This window comes from Alligator mississippiensis, chromosome 2 (genome assembly GCF_030867095.1).
Source record: "Alligator mississippiensis isolate rAllMis1 chromosome 2, rAllMis1, whole genome shotgun sequence".
Lineage (NCBI taxonomy): Eukaryota > Metazoa > Chordata > Crocodylia > Alligatoridae > Alligator > Alligator mississippiensis.
The window spans coordinates 123,976,161-123,990,796 of NC_081825.1; positions in this window are offsets into that span (position 1 = coordinate 123,976,161).

Below are 14,636 nucleotides of genomic sequence, written 5' to 3' on the forward strand. Positions count from 1 at the left end.
CAGAAAGACTGACATAACTGACGTTACAAATTCACCTAACCTTCTGAATGAGGACCGAAGAGATTAAGCTGCATTAGTTCTGAACATCTTCCACTCTAACATTTAAAATTTTTATAAATATAAGTTCCCTCTTATTTTACTGGTCTGCATTACTTCTTAATTGTCATGTGCCTTTGGTTGAATTATTGTCTTTTTTTCATTATTTATTTGTTGAAAACATATTTTCAAAAAAAATCATGACAATTTTAGTTATGATTAATTTCTTTCCCCCAATTTATTTTGTTTTTCTCATGGGCCTTCCTTGCCTCCAGTAGTTCTCATAACACTGAAACATTTGTGAAAATCTTTTGAATCTCTTTAAGCCCCCTTTTGCTACCATAAAGGCTTTCTGTTTTCTTAGTGCCAAAGTACTCTCTAGTTCTTTGGGTAATTTATCCTGAGAATGCAGGGTATTTTCATTGCTGTTGCATAACATATTTTTCTGAGGATTTATTTCTGTTTTGTTCTATACTAAAATATGTACAGCAACTGAAATTTTTACTGACAGTTATAAAATTCTAATCTGAGTGATACTAATACTGGTGATATTAAATGCATTTTATTAAAAACTGGAGAAGAAAATGTTCTGTTTGGACTGGAAAGAGGGAAATGACTCGGTGATGGTAGAAAATTCGAAAGCTTTTAGATAAGTTTTAGATTAAGTTTTTAGGCTCTATGTGACCCAGCTTTTAAGATGTTATCTGTCACTCATATTGAGTTCCTTATAGGCAAGAGTCTGGAATAGTGGAAAGTGCTAAGGGCCCAACCAGAAATTTTACTGAAACTGAGTAGGACTTTTTCCACTAGTATAGCTAAAGCGGCCAGGGAGGGGGGTGCTCCAGTCTTCAGGTTGGGAGGGTCACAAAAGCAGTGGTGGCATCTCAACCATTGATGCTGCCCTGTGTGCTGCTGCCACCCAGGGCACAACAGTGCCCAGATAGACTTCTGTCTGAGAGTACTCCCATTAACTGAAATCTCGTTCAATCTCAGGTTTCATCTACACAAGTAAAAACCGTAGGATTATGTCCCAAGCTCCAGTTTAAAGCAAATACTGTTTTTAAAAAGTGGGCTTTGTTTCATGCCATAGTTCAAAGCAGTGTAAGGTAGATATAGAGGTTGGTACCATAGCAACCACAAAAAAAAGGTAGTTTAAATACTGAGAATAGGAGCCTTTTTTCTTCTAATAGCTTAACTTTCATTTTTTTATCTTCTAGGCCAGATTCAAAATACCCATTTCTGTTTCAACTCTTCTCTGATTTTGTTTGCTTGATTCCTCCAACACACCCAAATATTTTGTGACAGTTTTCAGCTACAACAGAATTGTACCTGTTTTCTACTAATATTCAGCTGGGTCATGGGAGAACAATGGTTCTGAACTTTAAATGCTAATCATAATTTTCTAGTGTTTATATGTAGGTAGCATTCTCTTTAAGTGACAGCACATAGAAAGCGAGCCAGGTCCCATGCTGGTCACAAGAAAAACTCCTTTTCAGTTGCTGACTTGGAAAAATTCTATGCAATCATATCAAATAAATTCAATCCACAGCCACTGTTATTTTTTTTTTAATTTTTGAGCTTTCAAATATCGTCTACACAGTTATATGAACCCTGCATAGACAGCAGAGAGACAGATAATTCACTGCTTTCCATTCCGGCATGTGTCTGATCCTACCAGTTCACCCGAACTTCATCTATAGGCCTGATTCTCCAGTAACATGCATCTTTTGTATTCATTTTACCTTTATTCAAAGTGCCTGAAAAACAGGCATAAAATATTGTCTTTTTTTTTTTAGATTTTCACAGCCATTTTAAACAGGTGTTTATAGCTACACAGTATTCAAGACAGTGGAGAATGAGACTAATTATGGCTTTTTATTAAGAATTTGTTTGTTCACTGATGACTTTTCTTTTTATACTGAAATACAATTTGCTTCCTATCTTTTAAAACATATTTCTAAGGTGAATTTTCCTCCTGACATAATAAAAGACTTTTTAATCATAGACCAAAACCATACAAAAGTGCCATTGGCACTTGGCATGAACTGAATTTTCCTCCCTTTCTATACATCACATTTAAATTCCACTTTGGGTCCCCTATAGGTAATAACTATTCCAGTCCTATGGCAATAACTATTTTATTTCTCCTCATCTAGTCTTTTCCTCGTTTCTTTCTATCTGAGCTGTGAGACTCTGTTCACAATCACATACCAAAAATAAACTGGCTAGGTAACAGGGAGCTGTTCTAAATGCTACCTTTTTAGTATTGCTGATTTTATTGTCTCCTGCTTTCAGGAAATGCAAAATATTTCCTGGGGTTAACTTCCATAATTTGGCCTGATTTTTGCTGAGTTTAATGAGTAAATTTACCATACTAACTTACCATACTTGAAGGTCTTGTTTGTGGAAGTTGGATGTCTGACAGACTGCTCCTGTAAAAGAGAGAGATACTGATAAAAAGAGGGGAAATGACTGAATAGACTGAGTGATGATTTGTTTGATAGCTTTACTTGTTTATTATCTGGAAACTTTCCAAGAGGCAGCATTTTAGGTCTATTGATAAACATCAGACAGCTTGCAGTAATAGAGCATGTGTGATTTTCCAACTGTGAGCAATACTCCAGCTGGAGTTAAGGGCACTCAAAGCCTTCCAGGAGGCAGGTTTGAGTACAAGGTCCTAATAGTCACATACTGCCAGTCTACTGTAAAACCATAGCTATCACCAGAAGAGCTGTATCATAATAGTGGAGTTATAAATTATTCCCATTGTCTTATAAAAGGAGGAACAAAATGAGGAACTATTAAAATTTCCTTCAACTTTACTTCAGGTTCACCCTTTATTATGCAAACCAACACAATTTGAAGATAAGCTATAAATTGAAGAGTTTATTTAAAAAATCTGATCTTTGAGCCAGGGTTTACTTTAAGCAGTAAGTGTAATCTTGCCCTTACACACATTATACACAATCATTGTTCAGGCAAACCTTACATTGACTCAAAAATGTAGGGCCAGGGAGGAGGGAGGCATTAGTATACAAATTTCCATTATTAGTGGGGATGGAGCTGGGGCGAGGGTGCAGTGGGGAGCAGGGAGTGGCAAAATAAAACCTAAAACATCCCTGGAGGGATTAATTTGGATTATTAAAGGAGGATTCAAATAAGATTCATGGATCTGCTTTAAGAAGGAAGAGTGGGAAAAGAAAGAAAAAGAAAACCCTTTCCTTTGTTTTATCAGGTGAAGTAAGAAGCAAGGAAAGGGAATTTTTTTCTTTATATATTAAGGACTATTTTCCTTAAGCTCTCTGTCAAGGTGGAGTGATATGAAAGACTTACTTCTAACTGCCAGGATTGCATTCAGACTGACTTTTAGAATGAGTGAATTAACTTCCATTAACAATCTTGCAGTTTAAAGTACAGGTCAGAATTCAGCCATAAATGAGACCAGAACTTATATTTGAAAATTGAATATTACACTGGTAGGGATCGCATCTGATAATGAAAATATAATATTCCAAAAAGTTACTGGCAAATTCACTGGTATGCATTTTTAATGCAAATATTGAATTTAATGGACACATACTTTTTTACTTTTTCCTCTTTATTCCTGTAGTTCCTGCAAAAACAGAGGAGCAAAATATTGAATATCCACTTTCAGAAGTGACAAAGAGTTATAAAATAATTAAATTAATAAATCAGGATTAATCAGTATTTCTGCCTCTCTTTGAAAATACAATACACATACCATACACAAGTATTTATGGGCTAGATAAAAATAGGGCAATTAAATGTAATGGATATAAAATGGTTTAATTAACACTCTCTTCGGCTATCAAAGGATATGCAAATTAGTGGGCCCAAAATATGAAAGGGCCAAATGTCCATCAGCTCTTTCTGTTATGAGGATACCACTTGCCTCCTCCACTGAATGAGCAGGGTGCTCAGTCCCTAGTACCTGAAGATCACCCCAAGATAGCCAGAAGCCAGAGGTATTCATGGACAGGATTTCTACTTCAGTACAGATCTGCGGCTTTTCCCATACACTTCCAGAACCTCTCTAGTATAAAAATACTCAGTATAAAACAAAAGAAGAAGACAACGACGATAACTTATTCTTTTTACAACATGATCCAGTTCCATGAACTAGCAGAGGGATGAAAGTGACACTGGGGTGGATTTGGGTGGGAGAGGAGAGGGTGCAGTAGTTCAGTTTCATCCCTCTTTGATTCCTGCTCTACTCAAACTTTAAAACCATCTGCCTAGGAGGGGCTGCCGTATTTCTATTCAGGCAGCACTGATGGAGTTAATTGACTTTGTGGCTCATTATCATCTACTTGACTTCTGTTACTCTCTCTCCACTTAACAATCCTTTTTAATGGTCTTGATGTTCTACTGTTCCAACTATCTGCAGTTTTTTCTGTCTTTTAGCCATTCCTGGTAATGTCCCTCTTCAATTTCACAGCTCTGCAGGCTGTTTTTAGCTCTAACAGAAAACCTTAACTTGGATATAGTAATATTACTTCAAGTGTAGAAATGAATGACAGTGAAGTATTGGAAGCACTGTCAAGATGCTAAAAAAAACTAGATTTTGTTTTACAAATCTGAATAAGAGATGTACAATTAAATGTAATGCCTTCAAGACTAATGGCACAATAACTTTTGACCATATTGACTATTTTTTGGCTAATTTATGGAGTTAGTTTAAACTTAATATATAATTTAGCCTATTAATGTACATTCCAATAGTTATACTTGTTTTTGCTTTGATCATAAATTAAATAATACAATGCTTGGTCCCTCACATTTTAGTAAAGCTTTTTGTTTCTCTCCAACTGGAGAAAAATATATTATCTTATATATGATGATGCACCAAACCACCTGCACCCCTCTTTTCAAAATCCTAGATCTGCCCATGAATGAGACATATGACTGTAAGAAGGAGGGCTTATCTCCTAGCACACACATGTAGCATGGGGCTAAGGAGAGTTTCACACATGAAAGCCTCCTCTTTGTATCTGGATTCTGAACAGCTGCAGATGTTAGAGATGGATGGAAAATTTTCATCAAAGTGAGCTAAAAAGAAGTGGTATGAGAAACAATCTGATTCCCTGCTTACCACTCGTTGGGGGTGAGGAGCGGTTGTTCACTACCATTTTTATGGTCCACACCTACTAGGGAGGTTCAAAAGGCAATATTAAGGGGACAGTAGTAAAGTCTGAGACCCATATAATCCACAATATGCCTGCATGTCTAAATCTCTACCCCTCCCCAACACACTACTCTTTCAAGTTTGTAAGTGACAATGACAAACCCTGAAACAGTCTGCAGTTCCTTCAGTGAAGCTGAACACATGTTTAGATCATCCAAATCTTATCTTTTTTTCAGCCATTTTGGAGTTCCCTAATCTTGTTCCCATTAAATACTATTTGTTTTATTCGTATGAGATCTTCTAATGATTTTAAAGTGACTCAAGCATGTATGCAAGGAAAGTGGGATTTTTCCTTCCCTTTACCAGAAGTCTTGTTCACATTTAGTGCAGAACACTAATATGGAGGATCATGAAAAGGAACATACAAAAAAAATGGTGCCCAAAAATGCATGGGGTCTCAAAATGGGCTTGAGGTTTCTTTTAGTTTAAATTTTGTGTGAAAAGATTTTTGTCACTTCTTATTTTTTACAGATGGATATGCCTATTTTGAATATTAAGAACAGACTTAACCCCAGCTTCTTAAATTGGAAAAGAAAATGCTTAATTTGAGTATTCTTGAGCAAATAAATTGATTACTGGTAATCAACTTGGGAATTAACTATTTTCATGAGTGTGTAATTACGTAAGACATTCCACAATGAGATCATACAACAGTTTGAATGTGAAGTTTGCAATCTAGTTGTAGCAAGTTAATGTAGAATACAGATATAAGGAAAGACTTTTTCACCATATTAAAAACAGTTGGAAGAGAAAATGAAGAAAAGCAAGGAATTGGTAGTGGCTGTATCACAGGTAAACTATGCATTGCAGCTTAATGAAATAAAACACCTTTTGGGTATGCCTGTTCATATAGAAAAATATCTCCATGAGTTGCTTCCAGTGATATCATTATGGAGGAAGGTGCTACTCAGTGGGGGCATCTACATGTGCAATTAATGTGATAGAATGGACTCTGGTGCAATTTGAGCTGGAGTAAACTGTCCAATGGCGGGCTTTCACCCCAAAAGTCCTGCCCATATCTGTGGTAGAGGTTTATCTCTATCAATGTTGGTGTTGTCAATCTCGGGAGCTCATCACCAGTCTGAGCAGCTTTTTTCCTTTTCTTCCTTTCTTACTCTATCTTTTACACCAAGATAGCTTTAGCACCTCAGCTAACAGACCTAAGTCCACCACAACGTCTTGCTGGCCTCTCCCACACATCCACAATCTCATCTGCCACGACTTGTTGTTATGGGAGAAAAATAGAATGCCAGGGCGTGTGGGTCTTAACGCTTTGGCTCTTGCAATTTGTCTTAATGTAATGAGGGCTCCACCAACCTCTACATCCTTGCCTGTTCCACCAGGTGGTGATTCAGTTATCTCCGCAATCTGCCTTTGAGCAGTATAAAAATGCTCCTTGGGTCTCTAGGTCTGGCCAATCAGTATCTCCGATGGGCCTGGTTGTACCTCACCCGGCTGGAACCTGGCACAGACCTGCCAGTAATCCTAGCCAGTCTTTTTCCTGGCTTATTGTCCTGATAGTTGTAAACGTACTATCTGGGGTGACTTTCTTCTCACCCTAATGAAAAGGAGAACAAAAAAACAAAACTGGCACTTCTTCTGCCCTTATAGTCCCAACTTTGTGGTACCCTTTTTCTTCAGCCCTGCTATTAGGGTCTTTACGGTACCCTCTAACTGCCTCACAGGAGTTTCTATTTCTCTCCAGGCGTTTCCTTCAGGGTTCTCTCCGCAGGTAGCTCCCTCCACAGAGTTGCTTCCCTTAAGCCTGGTCTCCCTTGCTTCCTCAGCACCTCCGGCTCTCCCTGCCGTCTCGCTACCTGAGTCACTTCCAGTTTCCTGTGTCCCCCTTTTGCCTGCCCCACATCTCCTTTTTTCCTGGAGTTCCGGCTGACTCCCCCTCCCCTCCTGAAACACGGGGTGAAGAAGGAGCCCTGTGGAGTACTTTGCAATACAGATGGGGCCATTTTACTGCTCAGGGGCTCTTCTCTTCCCTCACATAAAGTAATTCCAACATCACCTTATGTGTTTAAGCTCAGTAACCTTATATGTTTAAGCTCAGTAATTTACTCCACTGTTGGATAGCGCCTGTGTATGACGGGCCTATCTGACAGTGCTGTAAATTAGTCTACACTGGCCCAACTACCACACATGTATAGACAGTGATGCTTTACTCTGCAATAAATTAGTATACTGCACAGTAAAGAACATGTATAGACATGTCCAGTATTAGCACCTTTTTTAAAAAAGTGGACCTAAATGAGATATTCATGCTTCAAATACCTTATTTCATTGCAAAGAATGGAAAGATCAGGCCCTAACTGTTATCAAAATATTTATTCAACAAACCTTATTTATGTGTGCATTTGGAGGATTCTGTATGACAGGCTTAATATTCAGAGCAGTGAACATTTCTATTTAAAATAGGGGCCTTTAGTCAACTTGTAAGCCAACCTGATTTCAATGGAAATTCACTCTACCTTTCAAGGTCTAGCTGCAACCTGCTCAAATCTGCATGAAATAAGATATGTATATGCATTGTAATGTACCACAAATTACTTTTTAAAGTGCTTCTCTTTAGTGTAATATTATTTGTAGTGTTATTTATATAGCTGTTACTTAAAATATCGTGCATTAACTCTTCCATAGGAGTTTTGGAATTTACAAATAGGATTAGCAAAGGCCGTTAATATATGAGATTATTCTAAAGGGACAAGAACCTTTCAGTGTTTCAGCTTTCTGAAAAGGCAGAGAAGAAGATAAGCTCTGGGATCTGGGATATGTAAAATCTAACACATAGATTTTACATATCTCACAACAAAAATGTGAGAGTACATGGGTATAGGAACACTTTATGATAATCTCACCTCTGCAGTTCACAGTAGCAAATCACAACATGACTGTATTCTTCCCTTCTCATGGGACCAGTGAACATAGGCTAGATTCAGGCATTCAAAAAGTCTAGGCAGAATCAGTCTAAGTTACACAGTTTACTCTAAGCACCCAAACTTAGATTGTGATTGAACAGAACACATTCACCCTTTGGTGAGGGGGGGGAGGCAGGCTGTCTGCACTGGCTGAGGCCAGCAAATTGGGGTCACTCGTGTATGCCTCCCAGTGGTCTTCCTGGTCTGCTGGACCCTGCTGAGCACATCCAAGTGGCTGAGCCATCCCTGATTGGCTGCCCATCAGGCACACCTCCCCCCACTTACATGTTATCTATCAGCCACAGGAATCTATCAGCTACAGTAGCCAGTAGAGGGAAGTGTGCTCACATTTCAGCCCAGTAAGGGTCTGGCACTGTGGGGCTGTGGCAGGGGGTCCCTGGGCTTTGTCCAGGGTGAGGGCATGGGAGTCTACCCCAGGCAGGACAGAGGCAGTGCCAGAGCCTGTGAGCTGCCATGGGAGAGGCAGTGCCAGCAGCACACCGCACATTCCTGGCTCAGGTCAGGGAGAGGGGCCTGGTGAGGCTGCCAATGAGATCATTCTAGAAAAAGGCCCACATGATCTGAGCCAGCTCAGCCAGGAGTGGTCAGTGTTCAAGTGGCAGGCAGGGCTGGGTGGGGAATTGCCTGGCTCCCTGTAATGCAGCCTCTGGTCCTGCACTAGAATTGCCTGTGGCTGCCCTCCCCAGGGACTGGAACCCAATGGCTGCTTTATCCAGGAACTCAGAGCTGGATCCAGGGGAAGCAAAATCCTCTGAGTCCTTCCCAGAGCCACTCCAGCACCTCAGGGCTTGGAAGGAACTCCACATACAACCCTTGGCCCAGCTGTATGAGCAGTCATGCTCATCTGGCCAGGTGCTGGGGGATTGGAAAGTGGCTAATGTGGTCCCAATTTTCAAGAAAGGGAGGAGGGAGGACACAAGTAACTATAGGCCTGCAAGCCTCACCTCGGTGCTCGGGAAGATCTTGGAGAGAATCATCGAGGAACACATCTGTGGGGGGCCTGCAGGGGAGATCATGCTCAGGGGCAATCAGCATGGGTTCATCAAAGGCAGGTCCTGCCTGACCAACCTGGTTGCCTTTTATGACCAGGTGACTAAATCCTTGGATGATGGTGTCGCCATGGACATAGTCTTTCTAGATTTTAAGAAGGCCTTTGACACTGTCTCTCACCCCATCCTCATCAACAAATTAAGTGACTGTGGCATTGATGCCTACACAGTTGGGTGGGTAAAAAATTGCCTGATGGGGCACACCCAGAGAGTAGCGGTGGACCGGTTGTACTCAACCTGGCAAGATGTGAGCAGTGGGGTACTCCAGGGCTCACTCCTGAGGCCTGCACTGTTTAACATCTTCATCAGCGACTTGGGTGAGGGGATGGAAAGCACGCTGTCCAAGTTTGCTGATGACATTAAGATGTGGGATGAGGTGGACACACAGAGGTGGAACGGGATCTTGGAGTCATTATTGACTCCAAGATGAACATGAGCCGCGAATGCCAGACCGCAGCCAACAAGGCCAGTCATACCGTGTCATGCATCCAAAGATGCATCTTAAGCCGGTCCAGAGAGGTGATACTCCCCATCTATGAGACTTTGGTCAGGGCGCAATTGGAGTACTGCATCCAGTACTGGGCGCCGCACTTCAAAAGGGATGTGGCCAGCCTGGAGAGGGTTCAGAGGAGGGCCACCCACTTGGTGAGAGGGCAGCAGGACAGGACCTATGAGGAGAGACTGAGGGACCTGGTGGCTGCCTACAAACTCATCAGGATAGATCAACAGCAAATAGGTAGAGCCCTCTTCTCTCCAGCACCACCTGGGGTGAGAAGGAAGCTGATGGAGAATAGGTTTAGGTTAGAGATCAGAAGGCAATATTTTACACTTAGGGTGGCCAAAATCTGGAACCAACTTCCCAGGAAAGTGGTCCTCGCCCCTACCTTGGGCAAATTCAAGAGGAGGTTGGACGATCACCTGTCTGGGGTCTTGTGAACCCAGCAGTCATTCCTGCCTGTGGCAGGGTGTCAGGCTAGATGATCTGTTCAAGTCCCTCCTGACCCTAGCTACTATGAAACTGAGACAGGGAAGGGATACTTTGTGGCCCACCAACCTGGACTGGGAATGTGGGGTGTGCCGCCTGGAAGTTTGTGAGTGCCCTTCTCGTCCCCCCACCTCTGTCCTGCCTAGGGTTAACAGCTGGCCAGAGGCAGGAGGTGGGGCTGGGGACACAGGATTTGTTGACTTAGCCACTCCAGGTAAGCACCCAGCAGGCCCTGCCTGTCATGGAACCGAGTGCAGGCTGAGTTCCAGTCCACCTCCCTGGGAGGAGGTGCTAGCGGGGTCCTACAAAAGAGCCTGCGATGCTGGAAAATACTGACCTAAGTTGATCTAATACAGGAGTTCAATATACTGGACTAGCATAATTTGCACAAGTTTGAATGCACATTGATCCAAGACTATCTTAGACCAGGATCTTCCATTTTTAATCCAGTTTTCATGGGTGTCTGGTGCCTCCTGAGTCTGGGGGGGGGCACCTGCAGAAGCCAGCAGCGGCCATGGGGATGGAGCTGGTGAGCACCCGCAGATGCTGTCAGCAGCATCAGCACCAGGAACAGAGCTGCAGCAGATGATGGCAACGGCATCGGTGGAGGGGACGGAGCTGGCAAGCAACTACAGATGCCACTGGTGGCATCAGTGGTGAGGACAGCCCTGTCGTGGGGGGGCACTTGCCCTCCTGTGACAGTTACCAGTTGCCTATGCCTGTTTGTGTTCCTGGAACTTCTGTACAGTTATGGGTTTGGGTCAATTTCTGATCACCTAGTCCAGATTATGTATAGCATCTGTATCTAGCCATAGACAATGTTCCACAGCTCATTTTACTAGATATTTATCTTTTCTGTTCCTTTAACTATATATATTTACTACATATTTTTACTACGTATTTATGTATTCTATCTTTAAACTTAGACGTGGGTATCCTATTTAAAACTTTCAAAGGATTTTTCTTGTATTTAAGGTATATATATTTACTGATATATGTGAACCCAAATGATTGGCAGGACATTCTTTTGTGTATTTTCTTATTAGTTTGTGCAACCAACTTTAGTATAAAATAAGTATTTACTGTGGTTCAGTTGTTGAGCATATACTGTAAGCTAAAAAGGGGCTGTTTATCCTCTGTAATCTACTACTAAGTAATCTACAAAATTAATTTCCTTCACCTTTAATAAGGATCTGTTATGTGGTTTTGTGTGCATTAGTGTATGTATTAGTCATAGCTTGACTGAGGGGAAATGCAGCATCAAATTTATTGTAACAGCAATTTTCGTTAAAGTGTATTAACACAGATGAATTGGCAGATACCTAATTCATTGCAGAAGGCAATCTTTTATGCAATATTGCCCTCTATGGGAGCACGAGATGTACAGATTTAAAATAAGCTTGTTGCTGTTTGTATGTCCTGTCACTTCTTTGTCTTAGAATCTTATTGTTTTATAATCCTTCTTCTTAAAGTTATTTTATTTTAAAAATAAAAGCAACAAGCCAGCTATCTGGAAAACAGACCTCTAATATCCCTTCATCACTGAATCTACTTGCTTCAAACTTGGTATCATAATGAAACTCTACAGTTCTTTTATCTTACCTAAAGTTTCTGTTCAAGCTGTTATTTAGTAATCTTTAAAATTAAGCCAAATAAACACCCTTTTCATTAATGATATAAGTAGGCAAATAATTTTCAGATTATTATTTTTAATTTGCCCCACAGTGTAGGATGTCTATTAGAAAGGAAATAAATGGTTCTTAAAATCTTGCCATCTAATTCTACATGTAACCCAGTGAGTGGGACCACAGAGGGAGATACAGAATAAGGTAACATAAAAGACTCAGTGTCTACTCAGAAACCAAACAGCTATTCAGGGTTGGAATGCTTTCACTATTGACCATTCCATACACATTTCCCTTTAGTTATATGAGTTAACTCAATTCTTATAACAAGTTTTGGAAAAACAGGGATCATTGGGCATTGGTTATACTTATACCCTGTCACAATGATTCTCTGTACTACTCTTCTGTTGGTATGAAACTTATTTTGTAAATAACTCCCATAGTGAGAAAACTAGATAGAAATAGATAGGTCCATTCGTTTATTAAGTTTATTCCGTTGCACATAGATGGTTCTGATTTTTTTTTCTAGTTAAAAGATTGATATAATTTAAATATAAAAATATGGTCATGATTTTTACTAGTTGGATGAACTATTTCTTAAAATTTCTTAGCTATTAGTATTGTTCATTGCAGTCGCATAAGTCTGTTTATAATGCTGACAAACAATACAGCTAGGCCAAAGTAAGAGACAGTGCTTCATTACATATTTGTAAGTTTGTTTCTTCCTTGACTTAATAAATGTAACAGCTCCTGCACTTTAGTTACTCTTGTAAAAAAGGTTTGATTCACCGAATCTTTCATTCAGTTCACTGGCTAAAGAAAGAAATGCTAAAAACACAGTGAGGCCTGGCATAAGCTCGAGTTCCTGTTAGAATGTAGGCATTCAGCAGATTCCGAAGTCCAATGTGATATGAATAGGAGACTGTCATGTTCATTTAGTGCTGCACCTCTGTCCTTTCCCCCGTGCAATTTGAATGCAATGGTATTAAAAGGAGCTACAATATGCAGTTAGTGATTGATGGCTTAACACAAACCCATTTAGGCCCACAGTCCTCATTTTACACACCCAAGTAGTATTAGTGAAGTTAAGAAGACTTCTCCCTTAAAGAAGATGAGCAGGCTTTAACACTTAAAGAAAATGCAAGTATAATTTTGTCATGTGTCTTTGCAAAGCTCAAAATATAAGGAGACTATCAGACTCCTTTTAGCTATTTTTCCAATGCATTCATGTACCCCATAGCCAATATGATGAAATCAATTTGTCAAACAAAAGAGTAAGTGCATCCCTCTGAGTATCCAGTACATTACCTCAGAGTGATGGCAATTTACAAAGAAGACGGGTGCCTAAGAGAATAGAAACGGATTTACAAAAGCTTAGTGCGACATTAAGATTTCCCATGTTGGTTGGAGCATTAGAAGGAGTAGCTCATAAATGAGAAGCCTTTCCCAATAGGACTAGAACAGACAGAAAACAAATGATATCAGGATTCCTAAGATAAAAGAAATTTGCTAACAGATGAAACAAAATACTCTATATGACAGGATCAGTTTTTATAATTTTATTACAGTGATGCTGGAATACCAGTTTGCAAGTGATTTAGCTGTGGATTTTTCACTTTGAGGGGTTTTTAGCTTTAAATTAGACTACATAAAAATGCTGGGCTTGAGAGCACCAACCTAGAAGAAAATCATCATTAAAGTGTAATGGAATTTTGATATCTGGATGGCAAAGAAAGAAAAAGGAAGAGAGAAAGGGAAGATAAATGCTTTTTCTAGTTTCACCTTTGAAAATGTCTTTTGTAGTTTCACCTTTTATTCAGAAGTGGATTATGGAATTTAAAGATTCTTAGTAGGCATGTTAAAGGGGGACTCCCACTGGAGCTATGGTCTGTCTAATTAAGACACCTTATGAACCTCTCCACACATTCGGATAACTCAGGAAAAAAAAGAATCACTTAAGCTCTTAAACCAAGAATTCAACTCTTAGAAACTTAATTTTTAATGATCAGTTGGAAAAAAAGTCCCTAGCTTGCTGTTGGTGTGCTATTTCTTGGATTTTTTTTTTCATTTCAGTGTATGGTGATGAGTTTTCCAACAGCTGCTATTGATTCCAGTTTACTAAGAACCACTTGCTTCTAGGCATCTTATGAGCCCAACTAAAGTTTGACTCAATACTTTTTTGTTCTTTTGTGTGAACTTTTAATTACTGGATCTTGAAAGGATTTATTTGAATGATCGGTATGCTGATTTAGCCATTAGTAAAGGCTAAAGGCATGTATTTCAGTGCTACAGTATCATATCTCTTTCTCTTTCCTCAAAGTGTATCCTGGCTGAGCTATACAACTATTGAACATTGTGACATTTTTTCTCCTGTTCCTAAGTGTTATGTTTTCATTAGAATAAACATGAGTTGTCCTCCTTAGCCCACAAAATTTTTATTTATTCTATGGTTGTTCCTTTAAGGAAAGGGCTTTTTTTTATCCCATTGTCCTTTGACATCCCAATTATAGACTGTTCTCAAAGGCACTTCATGAAAGCTTTCTCTCCTTTTCTGTGTTTTTCAATAGTGCCCACATAAAGTTTGAACTCTAACAGTGAATTTAAGCTCCATGAGGAAAGGCTGGCACAGGGTATGAACACTGGAACAAAAAATGTAGCTCTTGTATGAAAATTCACTGTCTGAAAACAACGTTGTAGGGTGTATCAGGTTTATTTTCTCTCAGTGATTTTCACATTACTTATGCTCAGTTTACAAGTGAACACTGCTTTTAGTCTTAACTGACAAAGTGG